The following is a 20,010-nucleotide window of genomic DNA, read 5'->3' on the forward strand; positions in this document are numbered from 1 at the left end:
TTCTGTTTGCCTTGCAACAGCACATATTTAGTTTGCATGGGTTAGGATATAGATATCTCTGGGGAGTAGGGGCACTATACTTCCTTTACAAATAGAAAAGCTGAGAAGCAGAAGAACAGAGGGGAAGACCAAACTTACAACCATACAACCCTGTAGTATCAGGGATAAGACTAGCTTTGAGCCAAAGCCTGATCTGAAAATCAGAAGAGATGCATGGGGAAAAGGAGACGAGAGACTAAAAGTAAAGGAAGCTGGATGTGGTGGCACACATTTCTAATACCAGAGGCTGGAGAGGCAGAGACAGGAGGAGGTCTGCCTTGGCAACTTAGAGAAGTCCTTAGTAACTAGTGAGGCCTTGTCTCAAATAAATAAGTAAATAGGGCTGGGGAGGTAACTCAGTAGTAAAGCATCTCTGGACTCAATTCTCCATACCAAAGAAGAAGGAGGAGGAGGAGGAGGAAGAGGAGGAGAGGAGGAGGAAGAAAAGTGAGGGAAAGTTTCCCTACTATAGAGGCAATTGACTTTTTGTAATAAATGCACCATTGGTTATGAGTCGATCAAAAGTGGAGGAATGTGTGATTTGACAATTTGCCTTTGTTAACTATTTCCTTCATTCCCCAATTTAACCTGCAAATAGTTGGCATAAATCATAGTTCACCAAATTACTTTGGCCTCACTCATAATACTGGTCCTTTAGGTATCATAAAACACACCAGGGCATTGAGACTGACCCCATAATAGACCACACACAGTCACAGGAACCCACCACGGAGGTGTTCGTGTGCATACAAACATACACTATACCAAAACACTCACTAGGCCGAGATGCAAACTGAGTAAGTAGATGTGTTCCATATAATCCTAGTGGAGAGGAGATGAATGAATAGATGGAAAGTACAGAGAGGCAAGTCAAGATTAACATCAAATCACAGATTAGACAACTGAGCTTCAGGATGACCAAGTGACCCAATCAGAGTCCCACAGCTGATTTTGGCAGAGTTGCATCTAGCATGGAGTGTAGGCTCTGAAGTCCAATCGGCAGACAAAAGCCACATGAAATTTATGCCAACATCCCCTTAGGATAGCTCCATGCTGGACACTGACATACACTTTCTTGGAAAATCCAGCACAAACAGCATTTGCTTTATTACTGGAATAGATGACTCTTTCTTTAGTACATTTCAGGGGTCAGGTTAAAGGAAAAATATGTGTCTTTAACTGTGAAACCCCCATTTGGACTAGAAAGATGCTCAGTCTGTCAGAGGCACTTGGGAAATGAAATTAAAGCAAGATGGGTGGATACACATCCCACTCACCCTCACATTAGCACTGCAACCATTCCAGAGCAGGAAACTTCATTCTGGGAGAAGATTTTCAGTTATTCTGTGATACAGTGGACAGAACCCTTAGGATCAGGGAAAACATAACCATTTGCCTTTTTCAGACTTGCTGCTGTGGGTTATAATAAACTGAGCAAGTAAAATCACTTTCTCACTTGGCCTTAGGGGCCTTCCCTGAACAATAGGTCTCTTGGGAATCATCAGGTCTGGCTTGTCAGGAAGGTGAGTCAGACTAGGAAGCAGGATGTCTTTGAGCATATGCACAAGATTCTCTGGTGATGTCCAAGTCTTCTCCTTCCTCTTATCTTTATCAGATTATTGGACAAAGGTGTGGTTTTCAAAAAGATCCCAAACCTTGAGTTGTGGTGAAAACTCTTTTGCATGCAAATGAAATTGTTAGGTCCAGTGTTGACATTCAAGTTCTTATTTAATCCCATTCTAAACAATGTGTAATCATTATGAGAGTCTAAACATTTGGGCACTTGCTGTGGAAGGATTAACAGTTTGTGTTTCTCTAGCTTCTAATTCACTTATCTCCAGTTGACAGTGAAGATCTAATTCATCCTAATGGCAGAGCTAACTGCTTTTTCGGAGAAGAGAACTTATGGACTTTTAAGCAAAGAAGATCCTCCCTCTAGGAACTAATGACATCCCAAAAGCTGCATCCATAGTAAAGATAGGCAGGGAATAACCATGGAGGGCCAGCAAAAATGGAATTTAATAGGATTGCAAGTGGGAATTTAATGGGATCCTATTGGAAATCAAGGGTCATGGTGTCACTGATTCTAAGAGTCTCACATCAGCCCAAACAGGTTCCAAATGGAGCACAGTCCCCAGACAAATGGAGAGACTGTTCTCTGTAAGAAGCAGAGATAAGCTGGCAACCCAGCAGCTGGGGTGGGTGAGTTCATTCTATGCTTGGGCCTCCCATTATGATTCAGTTGCTCTGCATGATGGTTTCCTGCCTGCAAATGGCATGAGTGCATGGGGAAAGCTGCCTCCTTCTCCGTAAAGGATGGTGGGAGGATGGCCCTTCACCAGACCAGGAGGTAACGGGACTCAGAATCTTAGGGAGTCTACCTAGCCCTGACTGACATGATAAATGATGGCCACCTCCGCTAAAAGTTGGGCAATCCTAATGGAAAATAGGAAATGATGAGGGTTCCATTAAACATTTTAAAAGTGAACTTCTATATGACCCAACAAATTCCACTTCTGGGTGTATACTCCAGGACTTGAAAGTAGGATCTCAAAAACCTCTCTGTGCTCCCATGCTCATAGCAGCATCATTCACAAAAGCTAAGAGTTGGAAGTAACTCCAATGACCATCAACAGATGATAAATGTGGAGCATACACACAATGGAATATTATTCAGCTTTTAAAAGGAAGGGAATTCTGATAAGCTACCTCCTGAATGAGTCTTGAAAACCTACTAAGTGAAATAAAACATTCACAGAAAGATAAATTCTGTATGAGTTAACTTATTCAGGACACCTCACATAGTCCAATTAAAAGAAAAAGTGGAATGGTGATTATGAGCAGCAGGAGAAGAAGTAGTGGGAGCTGTTGTTTTATGGATGGAGTTCCAGTTGAAAAGAATCTGGAGATGGGTTGTAAAGCAACTTCAAATGTATGTAACACTATTGAACGATACACACACGTGGTTAAGATGGCAAATTTTATGTTTTTGTTTTTTCACGAAAATTAAAAATAACCTTACAAAAATTAACTTTTAAAAAGCTGGGAAACATAACAGTGAAAAAACAAACAACAACAAACCCTGGTTTTCACAACTTTATGAGATCAACTTTCCTTTCATTTTTTGGATAGAGATGACTTGGGGAATATGGGTGCATAAAGATTCTTTGGAGTGCTTGCCCCGAAAGGTGGTAAGTCTACTTAGGTTACTCTGGAAGCCAGCCAGCATCTAAGAATCACAGTAGTTTAGCTACGAATGCTGCATGCCTGGGCAGGGCGGGAAGGGGGGAGGATGAATGAATGAGTAAGTAAATAAAAGGTGATTCAAAATTTTCTGGCCCATTTCCAGGATCAAGGCTGAGGAACCACAGTAAAGGACCCACTCGGAGTCGTACTCCACACCTACACACCTCTCTGTTGCTGTTGGGAGCAGTCTAGGATGCCTGGGAAACCTGACATGTGAATGAATGGACACAATGGATATATGGCCAACCTTCCTCCCTCCCTCCCTCCCTCCTTTCCTCCCTCCCTTCCTTCCTTTCTTCCTTCCTTTTCTTCTCCTCCTCCTCCTTTTTTAATACTGGGGATTGAGCCTAAGGGCACTTTACCACTGAGCTACATCCCCAGCCCATTGTATTTAATTTTATTTTGAGAAGGGGTCTCACTAAGTTGCTGAGGTTGTTCTTGAACTTGAGATCCTCCTGCCTCAGCCTCCCAAATCACTAGGATTACAGGTATGCACCACTGTGCCTGACATGGACCACTCTTTCTATTTAGCTTTGAAAGTATAGGTAGCTCCAGCTTCATTGTCCCTAGGGCACCTGTCCTGCCCCTCTCAGTCTGTGTTAGACTCTACTATGTGTACTTATATTGTTCTATGCATGCTCATATCTCAGTGTTTCTCATGCTGTGTTGTAATTACTTGGTATGACTCTTACCTCCACCTCAACCCAACGGGGTTGTGAATTCCTTGAGAGCAAAGAGATTTTGACTACAGAAACAATGCCTAGAATATGATTGATGGTGACATCAGGACAAGAATGGACTTTTTTGGACAACTACCCATGTGTATGAAGGTCATATTCTGGTGTTGTCATCATGCTCAGAACTTCTTTGAGTTCTACCTTCAGCTTCCATGAATTGCCTCATTTCAACAATCGCCCATCCTTTCCCTAAATCTCTGTGTGTGTGGTTTCTGTTTCTTTTGGTTATACGTGTCCTTGTTAGTCATGTGTGGGTGTCCACGCCTCCATTATCTTCTGAACTTCTCAAGAACAAAGCATCCAATACAGTGTTTGCATCTTCCCAAAGCACTGTGCATTGAGACACCGAGTTCATGAGCCATTGCTGTTGGAGGAATGTTGGCATGTTGAACTACAGTGACACCTCCACCTGCCTGTCCTGCCAGGACCTCAAACAGCATCTCATCATCTTTTCTCCATCAATTAGCTCACTTTTTTTGAATTTTTTGAGGGGTGGTTGTTTGTTTGTTTGTTTGTTTTTGAGAAAATGGCATTATGTTGTAGTCAAAAACTCTTGGCTTGGGGCTGGGGTTGTGGCTCAGTGGTAGGGTGCTTGCCTCACATGCATAGGGCACTGGGTTTGATCCTCAGAACCACATAAATAAATAAAATAAGGGTATCATGTCCGTCTACAACTAAAATTTTAAATAAATAAATAAATAAGCTCCTGGCTTTCGAGGCACTCACGGACTGGTGGACAAGAGATGTTCCCAGTTATTAAAGTAGAGCATGAGAAATGCTAAGATATGAGTAGATGCAGAACAGTACAGGAGGAGTATAGCAACCTGGGAAGGGCTTTAGAGAGGAAAAAACTGGAGTTGTACTTTTAAAGCAAAATAGAAATAGTCTCCCATTTCTTAAGACATAAAGTCTCACTGTGATTTGTGACTTGGACTTTTTTCATGCTTACTGTATCTTGTGCTTACCTAAAATTTAGGCATTGATTTCTTTTGATTATTTTCACAAAATATTCCAAGTAACCCTTTCCTTCTCACCCCCATTATCATTTCTTCATAGCAATTGACACCCAAACTAGGGGATTTGTACGCCAATTTCCACCTGCTGGTATATAGAGTAGAATTCTGCTGCCTTGTCTGAAATCTACAGAATGTTTTAATCTCTTAGTGATATATGTCATGGGTCTAGGAGAGAGGAGTTGTGGTCCAAATGCTGAGATTCTGCCATCTCTGACCAAGAATAATGCAACAATCTTTTCCCCCTCTTATTCCTCTTTCAATATACCCTATACGGTGATCCAAAGTTGACACTTGATATGGCATTATGACTTTTTGCCTCCTAGAAAAATAAATGACACCCCATTGCATCCCAGTCGGTCAAGTCTCAGCTTTCTCACTCCTCACAGCAAGAGTCCCTGACGCCTTCCACCTCTGGCTCATTCATGCCTGGGAACTGAGCTGGTCTAGATTAAGACTGGGAGTCTATCAGTTGCCCCAACCCCTCCAGATGTGGGGCCTGGAGTTTATCTTGTCTGCCCACAGACTTGGCATTTGCTCTGCTACCAATAATCCCTGAGTGCCAACTAATCCTCCAGATCATACCACTTTCTATTTTTTTTTTTTTTACGTAAGAAAACACTTTCTATTTTTTTTTTTCATTTCTCTCTCCCAATATACTCAGACATGCTGACCTCTGGCTGGGTCTTAGCTTCTGCCACAGGTCACCTATCCACTCTTATATTTGTACTTTGAACATACCTGGCTTATTTGGGCTCCTAGAAATTTAAGACTTGACAGGTCCCTTATTCTTGGCCCAAGCTGGGTTCTGGCCGTATATGAACGATTTGACAAGGAAAACATTGAGGCTTATAGAAATCTATCAGAGGTCTGCATCCATCAAACTAATCTTTTCCTTAATATTAGCACAACCTACGTCTTGCATAAGGCTGGCACATGCTCTGGACAGGTGTGTGGGACCAGCCTACAGAAGCCAACCATTTCCCTATTCCTCTGGCTCAGATTCCATTCTTTTCCCAACAGACCCAGAATATTCCGTTCTTGAGCTAAGTAATAACAAAGGTATCACTGAGCACTTGCTATGTGCCAGGAGCTTGGATAAGTACTCTGTACAACTCACCTCGTTGTATCTTCACAAAGACCCTAGGGAACATGTACATTATCATGCCCATTTTACACAGGAGGAAAGCAACACTTGGAGAGGTTAAACAACTAGCTTTGCATTCACCCATACAGTAAAAAAGCTAGAATTTTAACTTACATTACCTGAATCTAGAGTTTATGTTTTTAATCACTATTCTAGAGATTAATAGCCTATTAATAGCCCATGGTAAAATAATTCTATTTGGTCACTAGAGATTCTTTTTTTTTTTAATGATGGCCAACAGAAAACTCAGAAGATATCACATAAAAATTTAGATTTATGATTTATCCTTATAAAATAGAAAGGGCCAGCAGTATAATTTCCACATCTTATAAGGAAAAAATCAAACAAGTGAATGTCTTTTCTTTCCATGGGGCATGAGCCCTACAGTTTGCCTCTGTATTCACTATCCCTCTCTGCACTAGTTCTCAACGTTACCATCGATCCAAGTCATTGCAGATTGCTGGGTCCTAGCCCAGAGTTTCTTATTCAGTAGATCTGGGTAGGGCCTGAGAATTCACCTTATTACAGTCCAAGTGTCAGGTGCCATTTCTTAGGATATTAGTGCCGTCACTATTTTTACATTCAGTTCACCCTTCTACCCACCCTTTTCTTTTCCATTCATACTGCCTATAGACATTTGAGTTTGCAACTCAGCTGCTTTGTTATACTAGCATGGAGGAATTCAGGGCTCTTCTATATCTTCCTAAATTTCTGTTAATCTCTGACAAGAGTCTTAAATCCTGACTTCTTTCAATTAAAAAAATAATGTAACTTCTTTATTCAATTTCACAAAGGCAGTAGGAGACTTAAAAAAACAAAAGTAGGTATGTTGCAATAGCTTCTTCCCTAGAACTGGAAGGGGCCAACAGAAAAGAGGCATGTCCTACACAAAAAAGGTAAGAGGTTCTCCTAGCATAAATCTCTGGTGGCTTTAAACGCCATAAAATCCACTTGCAACTCCTTCACCATTCTGTTCTTCTGGTGTCACCTATTGTGTAGTCCCAGCAAGCTGTCTTCTCTGGTTAAAGAAATTCTCTAATTATTTCAGGAGAAATGTATTTGACAACTGTCTAGGAAACATGATACATCAATTAAAAAAAATGTTCATTAGGTTTTGCTCTACTTGAGATTCCCTGTTACAGTCTTTTGGGCCAGTCTACTGGCCTTCAAGTTTTCTTCTCTTAAAACTTAAATTATAGCCATTTCCATTACACTCATCCCATGCTTTCTTGAAAAATAAAATCATTACCTGTTCTCATGTCTCCCCTAAAAAATTATGATCTCTCTCTCTCTCTCTCTCTCTCTCTCTCTCTCTCTCTCTCTCTCTCTCTCTCTCTCTCTCTCTCACGCATAAGATGAGATCTAAACAACTCTGCAGCCTTCAAGCTCAGTATTATGCTTTGGTTTTAGGTAACACCTGGGCCAGTCTTAATTTTAAATGAATGGCAGGACTGGAGCGCAAAGTCATAGAAAGGCAAAGAGCAAAGAAGAGGTTAAGAGACTTGGGACCACCTGAGTTCTCTGTGATGGAGTGCCTATTATGTGTCCAACATTAACTCGGGTGCTACTCAAAATAGGAGCAGAAACTAATGAACTTGCTGCTTGCAAGAATAACAGCCATTTATAATGTGAGTGCTGAACTATATGGTGGTAATTATAAGAGAAGTAAATACACAATAAGAAAGAATCTGCACGTGGTGGTACACAACTGTAATCCCAGCAGTTAGGACGCTGAGGCAGGAACATCACAAGTTCAAAGTCAGCTTCAGCAACTTAGTGGGGCCCTGTTTCAAAATGAAAAATAAAAAGGGCCTGGAGATACAGCTAAGTAGTGAGTGCCCCTGAGTTCAATCTCTGGTACCAAACAAACAAAACAAAACATCACATCAGAGTAGGTTGGAATAAGCAGAGAAAACTATGTAGAACTGCTGAGATATATCATGCATATCTGAACCAGATGTTTGAGTAGTGTAGTGTTCCAATTTTCTGCTGCCAAGGTCATGATGATACACTCTTTTCTTATCTTCTATTTTGTATTTAATTTAATTTTTTGTCATTTATTGATAGTTCCACTAGGGCCCAGCGTATAGCCAGTTTTAAGGGTATTATAAATTTATTGACAAGTGTGTTCATTCTGCAGTTAATTAGTTGATTGGGAAAATATACGAACTTGTTTTTTGAATCTACCATTTATCTTTACTGATACTTTAAATTACTAGTTATTTTATTACAAGGGTTGAGGATTTGCCATTTCTACATTTAGATGTATCAGATTTCCATGTATATTATACATCATTACATGTAATATATACATATTACAGGTATGTCATTAGATACAAATTTATTTCTTCTAATACTCCTTTCTTTAAAGTCTACTTTATCTGATATAATTAAAACTACTGAATTATTTGTTTTATATTTAAATGGTTTATCTTTTCATCTTTATTTCCTTTCAAACTTTCTCTGTCCTTATACATAAAAGTGTCTTGTAAGCAAAATTTAACTGTACATTTATCCATAATTATTGCCAATTTACTGGCATGTTTAGCCATTCAATTCAACATATAATTTGTTAAAATTGATGATTATACCCCTTTCCTATTTTCCTGTATATTGTTCCTTTTAAATCAGTCATTTTTATCCTTTCATTTTGTCCTCTGTTCTTTCATAATTCCTTACTCTTTTAACTTTTTGTTTTAATTATTACCCTAGAGATTATAACAAGTTTTCTTGAATCATTTCAGGGTGATATAAACTGGAATACTGACTACTTCCTGAACAATGTAAAGATCTTCCAACACCCTAGCCCTGTTTATTCCCTTTCTGCCTGTTGTGCTCTTTTCTTTGCCAAGCTACTATTGTTATTTTACACAGATACTATCCACTGAGATTCAGCTAGGTTTTTAACCTGTTAGAATACTCTTCGGTCCTACTTGTAGTACTATTCTTCCATGTGGAATCATTTCTTTCTTCCAGGAGAACCCCTTTTGGTAAATCTTTTGATGTAGCTGAACTGGTGGTTAATCCTCTTGGTTATTTTGTCTTAAATGTCCTTGTATCATCTCAACTTTTGAAGAACATTTTTGTTAGGTACAGAACTTGAGATTATTAGCTGTTTCTTTTAATACTTTAAAAACCATATTGTTATATCCCATTTTATGTTGTGCCTTTGAAGTTAATAGCATCTTTTCCCTTTATTTCCTCTGGCTGCTTTAAAGGGTCTGTCTGTACCTGTGTGTGTGAGTGTGTGTGTGTCTCTCTCTGTCCCCGTTTCTCCCTTCCTCTCTCATGTTTTATTACAATGGGCCTTCCAGTAGTTTTCTTTGTATATTCTTTGCATGGGAACCATAGGACTTCTTAAATATGTGATTGGATGTTTCTTTAAATCTTGGAAAAATTTTGGTAAATATCTCCTAAAATATTCCTTCTACCTCATCCTCTCATTTCTCTCCAAAATTTTAATCACACTTTTATTATATCCTTGTATTGTGTCCCATACATCTTTTTCTTTTTTTCTGTATTAATTGATATGTTTTCTGTATTAATTGATATGTTTTCTACTGAAGTTTCTTCTAGTTCACCAGTATTCTCTTTGGCTAGGTTAATACCCATTCATTGAATTTTAAATTTGATTATCATCTTTCTTGGTCTTTTAACTTTATAGACTGGTGAAATTCTCCATCATTTCATATACATTTTTGAATGTATTAAATCTTGCTTATCTTAAAGTCTATGTCTAATGACTTCAAAAGCTTCCAGGCAGTGAGTTGTATCTAATGTATATTTTGTCTTGTATCATTGTATTTTAATTGTTCCTTTTTTTCTGGCATGGCTAATGATTTTTTTTTACTAGTATGCCTATTTCATTGCATTCTGAAAATTACACACAAAAAATTGCAGAGGGTATGAATGGCATTAACTTCCCACAGAGGGAATTTATTTACAGAGAGAATTCCCACAGAGAGAATTTATCTTAGGCAGAGATAGTCCAGAAAATCACACCAATCCAGTCAAGGTCCTTCTTTGGACTTTTTGAAGTCTAGCTAATTTAGTCTGTTTTACTCTTTGACATAGTCCCTTAAGGATCTGGGCTGAAAGTGTATGGTATTTTCTGGGACTACTCCTCCCTGGCAGCCTCTGAACAAGCTTTCATCTCCCCATGTGCTGTGAGACTGTCAAAATTTCTGCTTAGCTTTTTAGCCTCATAGAAGCTGCCTTCTGCTGAGCTTGCCAGCTCTTGCCCTGAAGATGTACGAATAATCAGTTTGGTAACCAGCAAGTGTTTCAATGGGGACAGTGAGTGAAAAATGTCAGATTTGCTTCTCTGGGCCTTTTTCTAGGGTCTTGGCACATGCCCTTGTTTGCTCTGGATTCTAACTTTTTCTCTCTCCATCCCAGTGAGACTGAAGCAATCACTATGCTATAGTATTTGCTCTTCAGCAAATATTCTGAGAGGAAAAGATGCTTCAGTGAGTGAAGAAGTTGTGTCAATGCATTTCCCTTTATTTCTAGTTGGGTCTTTGAAGTCCTAGATGCTTTGGTTGCTCTCCGATTCCTTCAAAAAACTGCACTTTCTGGTCCTAAACTTTATCTCATTATTATATATTTTCAAGGCAAAGTTAATCTGATACAGGCTATTTTATCATAGATAGAAGTGAAAGTCTCCTGTCTGTAAAATTTTAATACATTTATTGTGAGTTAAAAAGAAATTATAATTATTATCTGACAAGCCTGACTGGATCAAAAGGTTGGTGGTACAGGGGCAGTGGGGGAGTGTGGCCTTTAAAGATGACATGTGCCAATATATATCGATGATATTGAGCCACGGTCCTTCAACATAATCTTTTTGCCTTGATGCAGATGAATGAGACCATTCATCAACTGAAGCTCTTTTGATAATAAAACCCTTTTAATACCTTCACTTTTTAAAAATTTTGGACCATTCCATCTGACTCTATAAAATACATCAAACCTCATTTTACCTTGAGTCTGATGCTCACCACCATTATCAATAGCAAGAAATAAACTTGGAATTATTTTTTATATAAATTCCTGATGAGATAATTTTTTTGTCAAATTTTAATTTTTCTTCTATATCTATGCTAGTTAAGACCATTAACTTATAATTGATAATTTATATATTTTATGATAATTAATAATTCTATAACTACATACTTATTTTTATTTAGTCACTAAATTATTAAAAACTCCAGTCTCCAGAGTGGCTAAATATACAGAAACATGCATATTTCATACATTTGTAAAGCTTTCTGCAAGTCATTAAAGATACATACGAAAAAAACTTCAAAATTTTGCTTTACATTTATAATTTTTATATAATAACTTCACTTCAAAATATTTACAATATGAAAATAATCTTACATGCATGAAAACATATAAATAGAAGTTTGCTTGTTTTTCATGTCAGAAAGGTAAGGTGCCGACATCGTAGCAAGGTTCAGAGGGAGGCACGTCTCACAGGGCAGCGTGAACACCCGATCATCAAGCTTATGAACCAAAAAGGATCTATAAATAGAAATATATTTTTAAGCCCTGTTTATGAGAGCAAAATATTGGCAATAGTATTAAACTATATTGGAAATAGTATTAAATAACTTGAAACATCCAACAACAGGGCATTGTGTTGTTAAAGCATCACATCCATGGGATTGCATTATATGCCTCCATTTACAAATATTATTCTAGAAGAATATTTAGTGACAGTAGTTTGTAAATCATTTTAAAGAATCACCTGGAGTTTGAACTGTTGGGCCAGGACAGGGTGGGAGGAAATTTCACTATTGATTTAGAAAAACACCTTGAAGGCTTTGTTTCACTTTGGAAGTCATGGCCTTCCTTCTAGACATAGACCAGGTAGAAAACATTTAGGCAGAGTTTCACGGCTTTAAAAAGCACAGGAATTGGGGAGTAGGCTTTGGCAACTCCCTGGGAGGAGGGGAAAAGGGTTTAGATGAATACTAGAAGAGCAAAGGGGTTTCAGTGGCAGGAGAAGCAATTTACATGAAATGGATGGGTTTTGGGGAAAGGATGGCCAGTATTAAGGGCCTATGGTGGGAGGGGCTTCAGAACTTTAGGGTACAAATGTCTAATATTGAATTTTATGTTGTTTTCTATGCTAGATGAGAACATGCAGTTTGTTCAACTGTCAACCTAAGTATCATAAACAAACTACAAATACAATACTATGGTTTTGATGTTAACTCTCACTCTGTCTTCCCCAGTCCATAGTGAGAACCCAAGGCAAGCTATGGCTTCAAAAGCCGTCTCGGCTCTGGTCTGGCTTGCTTCCTGTTCTTTCATCCTTCTCATTGTCTGACCTTCTTTCCTTTCCCCATTTGTATTCTTTATGGTCTCATGGAATTTCCTAATTCAAAGATTTTTAACACGAATTACAGAGAACTCTGTTTCCATCTGCCAAAACTCAAGCTCTGTGACATGTAGTATTTTCTGTGAATATTCTCTTTACTTTTTTTTTTAAACTTGTGCTCCTGCTTTAGCTAAAAGAGGAATTATATCTGGGCTTTGGCTTTTGCCTGGAGGGAACAACTTCCAACTTAAATGTATCCCCAGAAAAGTCTCCTTCAGGTGTTCATGACTGTTTCTGGTATAGCTCAATGGTGCATTTACCCTGCCTGCAGTCTTTTATGCAGGTCTTGATAGCTGCTGTCTCTTTTCTAGAGTCTCCTTTCCTACCTGGCCTTCTCCATTCCTGGTTCTATTTCTGCTGTAGTCACTACGGATGCTGTTGCTGGTAAGCCTTAGACTTTCTTTCCTCGGAAAGCTCTCAGCTGCTGCCTGGATCTGACAGAGGCTGCTGGAAAGTGTCAATGATGAAAGTTCATAGATGCAAAAAAAAGGCACTTAGAAGGAATGTTACATCTTTTTCCCGTTATCCTGTATTGTATGTAAAACATTAGTCACTCACCAACACCATCACCACCTTGTTTTCAAATAGGAATGTTTTATTTAACATACACAGTGGCTTGGCTTTGCTAACTGAATCCTTGTGAATTGAAGGTAAAGTTCAATGCATTACATCATCCCAGTATTCAATTCCATTAGGTTCTTTTTTCAGGATCCCACTTACTTCTTGGGGTGTTTTCTGGTTGTAATTTTAGTGGATTCCACTTTATTTCTTTTCATGATTTTATCATCAACCTCCTGATTACAATTCTGCAGGCTGCCCTGATTTTAGCTCTCAGATACATCCCCCGGTTCCCAAACTACAAACCAAAGTAAATATCCTGTAACTAACTGGTAATGCAACTTCAGAAAAAATCAATTGTTCTATAAAGGGCACTTCCCCCCTGAGAACTCCATTTGAATGGGATCTGAATATTCATTTCTTAAGATATGAATAGCATCACCTCAGTAACTTTAGCACATTGCTTGGGCAGCTATATCCAGCACTTTTGATCTGTTTTTCCTGTCACGATCAAGCAAAAGGAAGATATGTAAATTGCTTCTATTTGGGGAGGGACCATATTTGCTAGTCACTGGTATTTAATACATCAAATTAGGTTTCTAAGTTTCAGGTATAATTTTTTGGGCTGGTTTCCTAACATAGGAAGATATCAAATGCTTTGAATATACTGCTAATGAAGAGTTAGGGAGTGTATTATACATCAGTGGGAACAAACTTGTCCCTAATAATCAATAAGCATTTACTAGACAATAGACACTGGGCTAGGTAGTGGGAACAAAACCAGCTACATAATTTCCAGGGTCCAAATGCAAAATGAGAATGTGGGACTCCTTGTTAAAACCAAGCAACAAACAGTTAAAAAAAAAAAAAAAGAATTCCATAAACCAGGACAGCAAAATGTTCAATGAAGTACAGGTCCATTCCGAGTCCTGGGACTCTGTGACCACACAGGTTACATGCTTATGAAGTAGGACAGAACTGGGGATGTGGTTGTAAAGTCCCTGGCCTCAAGGGATCAAGTTAGAAAGAACCAGACTAGTCCCTGGGGGGCGGTGTTGGGGGGAATACCATAGAATCCATTTATGCAGATTCCTTAGGCAGTCCCATGACTGTAAAATATACAGTTTACAATTAAGTATATCTAAATGTTGCTAGATATTATCTGAGCTTTGAATCTTTCTCTCTCTCTTTTTAATTGTTAAACAAGAGCCACAGATGCAAAACTGCCAGCGGTGATATTCCCAGTCTCCCAGCCAGACAAATTAGCCTTTCTCACTTTCAGGCAATTTTCTCTACACAATAGATTCAGTTTGAAAATCTTGCTTGAAAGCCTTGAGGGCGTCATTATCTCTTTTCCTCACTTACCTGGGCTTGGAGAGCTAGGTGGTCTCCAGGAACTTGGTGATTGGCAGGGCTGCGTTTCCTTCTGATCTATATACCAGGTGTGTGTTCTAATTGAGCCTGGACTTGATGTGATGGTTAACTTTGGGGAAGGCCCCTCCAGGGATCAATGTGGGCCAGCACCATCCACTCCACTGGGGGCCCAGATGAAAAATGAAAAGGTGAAAGCAAAGTCTCTCTCCATCTCCCTTTGGAACTTTGTCCTCAGACTGGGGGCCATGCCATCTGCTTCCTTAGGTCTGAGGCTTCCAGACTTGGATTGAGCCCACTACTGGCTTCTCTGATTGTCCAATTTGCAGATGGCCCATCATCTTCTCAGCCTGGAAGCCAATTTCCCTAATGAACTTCCCCTCATATCTCCTATATTCCACGTCTGGGAAACCCTGGCTAATACACTTGGTAAGTAGAAAGGGAACACAAACTGTAGAGTGGTGCACCTTCTGTGATGGTGCAGGTCAGTGCCCAGCCCCACTTCTACAGGGGATTTACTATGAGGGAAGTAAGAATCACAGGATAAGTACAAGGGATGAGATGCCTCTGTCTCTGAAAGTTACGGGAGTCAGCCTTGTTATAAATCAATACTCCCACTTATTACATTATCCTTGCTCTGAGCCAGGTGTTGTTCCAATCTCCATCAATGCAGTGACTTTTTACTAATATTCTCATTGTACCCATTTTCACAGGGAAAACTGAGGCTCAGCAAGGGAAAGTAGCCAGGATGCAAACCCAGGTGTTTTAGCCTCTGATGCCTGGGCTCTTCACCTCCACACAACTCTCTGTCTTCTCTGTTGGAGGATCTGGGTGTGTGGGGGTTAAAACCCTCATAGGGACTGAGGTCACAGCTCAGTGTGCAAAGGAACTCACTTTGAATGTCTCTATTAATTTATTCATTAAGAACTTGACATATAGTCGTTCACTTAATTCTCACAAAAAAATCATGTAAAAATGGATGGACACTCTTATATCCTCATTTATAAGGGAAGCTGAGGAAGATAAAGATTTTAAAAATCCTCTCAAAGTCACACAGTCAATGCGGATGCTAGATGCCCAGTCTGCTTCTGTGCTCCTAAATGGGCTATAGATTTAAAAACATGGTTTCATATTCATGCTCTTATCAATTCCTCATGTAATACTATTTGGGATGAATTATTAACCCCATTCTACAGATAAAGACACTAAGTCTCTGAAGTTTAAGACCCATTCTTTTTTTTTTTTTAATTCGAGTTTTGCACTGGGAGTGGTGGAGCATGCCTGTAATCTCAGCAGCTTCAGAGGCTGAGGCAGAAGGGTTGAGGGTTCAAAGCCAGCTTCAGCAAAATCGAGGCTCTAAGCAACTCAATAAGAACCCTGTCTCTAAATAAAATAAAAAATAAGGCTTGGGAATCAATCTATCAAAAGAGGTGCAAGACCTCTACAATGAAAACTATAGAACACTAAAGAAAGAAATTGAAGAAGACTTTAGAAGATGGAAAGATCTCCCTTATTCTTGGATAGAAAGAATTAATATCATCAAAATGGCCTTACTACTAAAATCCTTATACAGGCTTATTGCAATTACAATTAAAATCCCAACAACATTTGTCATAGAAATAGAAAAAGCTATCGTGAAATTCATTTGAAAAAATAAGAGACCCAGAGTAGCCAAAGCAATCCTAAGCAAGAAGAGTAAAGCAGGAGGCATCACAATACCAGACCTTAAACTATACTACAAAACTATAGTAACAAAAACAGCATGGCATTGGCACCAAAATACACAAGTAGACCTTTGGTACAGAATAGAAACACAGACAAACAAACCCACATAAATATAGTTATCTCATACTAGACAAAGGTGCCAAAAATGTACATTGGTGAAAGGATTGCCTCTTCATCAAATGGTGCAGGAAAAACTGGAAATTCATATGCAGCAAAATGAAACTAGACCACTATCTTTCACCATGCACAAAATTCAACTCAAAGTGGATCAAGGACCTAGGAATTAGACAAGAGATCCTGTGCCTAATAGAAAAAAATGTAGGCCCAAATCTTCATCATGTTGAATTAGGTCCTGACATCTTAATAAGATTCCTGTAGCACAATAAATAAAAACAAGAATCAATAAATGGGATAGATTCAAACCAAAAATCTTTTTCTCAGCAAAGGAAATAATCAATAATGTGAAGAGAGAGCCCACAGAGTGGGAGAACACCTTTACTACATGCACATCAGATAGAGCACTAATTTACAGGATATATAAAGAACTCGAAACAACACACACACACACACACACACACACACACACACACAATATCCAATCAATAAATGGGCTAAGGAACTGAACAGACACTTCTCAGCAGAAGATACACAATTGATGGATAAATAGATGAAAAAAATGTTCAACTTCTCTAGTAATTAGAGAAATGCAAATCAAAACTCTCTAAGATTTCATCTCACTCCAGTCAGAATGGCAATTTTCAAGAATACAAGCAATAATAAATGTTAGCAAGGATGTGGGGGAAAAAGGTACATTCGTACATTGCTGGTAGGACCAATTTGGAAAGCAGTATGGAGATTCCTTAGAAAACCTGTAGTGGAACCACCATTTGACCTAGCTATTCCGCTTCTTGGTCTTTACGGAAAGGACTTAAATTCAGCATACTATAGTGATTCAGCCACACCAATATTTATAACAGCTCAATTCACAATAGCTAAACTGTGGAACCAATCTAAATGAATGGATAAAGAAACGGTGGTCTATATACACAATGGAATATTACTCATCATTAAGAGAATAAAATAATGGCATTTTCAGGTAAATGGATGGAGTTGGAGAATATCATGCTAAGCAAAGTAAGCCAGTCCTCCAAAACCAAAGGCCAAATATTCTACCTGATAAGAGGATGCTGATCCATAATGGGGGGTGGGGTGCATAGGAAGAATGGAGGCACTTTGACTGGGCAAAGGGAAGGGTGGGGAGAGGAGAGGGCATGGGGGCAGGAAAAATGTTGGAATGAGATGGACATCATAACCCTAGGTACATGAATGACTGCTCATATGGTGAGACTCTATACATAGCATACAACTAGAGAAATGAAAAGTTGTGCTCCATTTGTGTACTATGAATCGAGATGCATTGTCACGTATACCTAATTCAAACAAATACATTTTTAAAAGGTACAAAATAGGGCTAGAGAGTGCCCCTGAGTTCAATCCCTGATACCACCCTACCCCCGAAAAAAAACAAAAAACAATAACTCAAGTTATAGCACATTTTGTGAAAGACTGGGAGGAGTTTGGCTCGGGAATAAGGAGGAAGACAAAGGTGATGCTAAGGAATCAGTTCAGAAGAGTGATTCCTCAGCTCCTCACCTTCACTCCCAGCAGCAAGGGGAAATAAAACTGAATCATCCATCGTGAAGAGCAGTTTTCAACTGAAGTGAGAAAGGCTAGCTTCCTGGGAGCAGAGGAAGAAGATATTTAAATGGACTCCATTTATATGACGTTCAGTATTGTACCTTGCCTCACAGAAAACTCACATACGTGTTTTTAAAATTGAATTGAATCCAGTTATTTTGGTATGCACTTTCTTCCTGAACAAACTAATGCCAATTCAAAAGTAAAAGACACAGTTCTGCTTTCTAAAACACTTAGGCAAGACTCAAGATCCTTCAGACTCCTATAATTAGCCTCACTTTATTGCTACATACCAATTTAGTGTCCAGATTGAAAAATGGAATAAATGTTTACCAGAAACCCATTTACTTGTCAACTTCAACAATGAGTCTGGGATGAGAAACGATATTCTCTGAGTTGAGGGCTGTAATTTTACCACCAAATGTCATTGTCAATGTTTCATCAATTGAAAATCAATAAATTTCAATCAGTTCCCTAGATCCTATTGCCTTAATCTTTGGGTGGGAAAAAAAAGGCCCTTTCTATTCTTGACAGCTGTAGGCCGAATACAGTTTTGCTTTTTCCATATAATCAGCAAAGCTCAAACTGCTTCCTGATTGAAGCAAATTGCTCAGCAAGCCCTGGCAAATGATTGGAAAGTGTTTTCCAGTTTCCAACAATGACCACAGGAAGTGAATGCGATTGTAGGCCAGGCTCTCAGCATCGCTGCAGGCCCTTGTTGTTCTTTTCTTGTTTTTCCTGTTTTATTATTTTTATTTTTCCTGTGTTTATTGTGGCAACTGTGAGTTATGTGGACCACTATCTCCTCCTCCAAGAGACAGGGTGGCCCCCCATGGGAGCTTGCTTCATCAGAGACTTTGAATTGCAAACACTAAAGACTCCACTGCCCCCAGCCTTGTCCCCAGCCCCTGCCGCTCCAGAAGACTTCAAGATTCCACTAACAACTCCTGTTCAAGTTCAGGTGGGCTTCTCCTTGCACTAGCTAACTCTTGGCATAGTTCTTTCATCTGTCTACCCCTATGTGTATTATTTTGCCAAATTCCTCCAGTAACTGTCCTGTTGAAAGCACTCTGCATGGTTTTTCAGAATAACCTTTTAATTGTATTCTAAAATATGATTTTGGTCATTTTTATAGGAACTCTGGAAGAAAGGGAGGAGTTAAATGTGCAGGCTCAAATCGCCATCTTAGAAGGGAAGTCTTGACATTCTTTTCAAAAACAATTACTAATACAATTTATAGTCCTGTTTATGGTGTAAGAGTAAAAAGCCCATGAAAATGCTCAGCACTGTAGGAAATGAATGGTTTATTAAGCTGTTGACTGTGCTCTAATCCTGGCTTCAGAATGATTAACTAACAAATCCATCATCTAGGGGAAAGCTGGCTTGGCAGAGATTAATTCTTAAACTATTCTTATTTGGGGGTATTGTTGTTTGGTTTCTATTTGGGAGAACTTCCAGAATTGTTTAAGAACATTGTATATGTGTGTGTGTTAAAATAAAATAGAAGTAACCGGTTTTATATATGGTTCTTGATATACTCCATATATTTTAATTGATTTTGATTGCTTTAATGGTGAAAAGCACCAGAATTCCAACAGGGTCTCTAATGATATTTCGTCTGGACCAAAAGGGGAAGGCAGGTATATCAGTTAGGATTTGATTGATGGCAGGTACTAGAAAACCATGTTACCTTAAGATCAAAGGGGGAGTTTATAATAAGACTATAATGGGGATTGGAAGAGTCTTCTAGAATCTCAAATGCAGGTGAGGCTAGAGAAGTATTTCAGTTACAATGTATTCAACTGTCAATCACAGAAAACTAGATATAATGGACTTCTCCCCTGCTTAAATAAGTAGAAGTCCAGAGGTATGGCGAGCTCACAGGTTGGTTTGCTGCAGCAGGTCATTGATGTAATCAAGAGTCTTTCACCTCTCTGCTTGATTTTCACAAAACCTGTTTGATCTTTATGCTACTTCCCTTGGTCACAAGAGAGCTATCGACAATTCATGAGGTTACATCTGTCTTTCTTTGCCTGGATTCCCAGAGGCTGAGGCAAAAACAAACCTATGTATTAACAGTATATTAGG

General features: G+C 38.9%; 1 non-coding gene across 1 annotated transcript; it reads right to left on the reverse strand.

The window, feature by feature from the left end:
• Positions 1-11,604: 11,604 nt before the first annotated feature.
• On the reverse strand, positions 11,605-11,708 carry LOC120886028 (small nucleolar RNA U13). Its single transcript, XR_005728806.1, has one exon. It is a non-coding gene; the product is annotated as a small nucleolar RNA U13 (small nucleolar RNA).
• Between the last annotated feature and the right edge of the window lie 8,302 nt (positions 11,709-20,010).

This window comes from Ictidomys tridecemlineatus, chromosome 1, assembly GCF_052094955.1.
Source record: "Ictidomys tridecemlineatus isolate mIctTri1 chromosome 1, mIctTri1.hap1, whole genome shotgun sequence".
NCBI lineage: Eukaryota > Metazoa > Chordata > Mammalia > Rodentia > Sciuridae > Ictidomys > Ictidomys tridecemlineatus.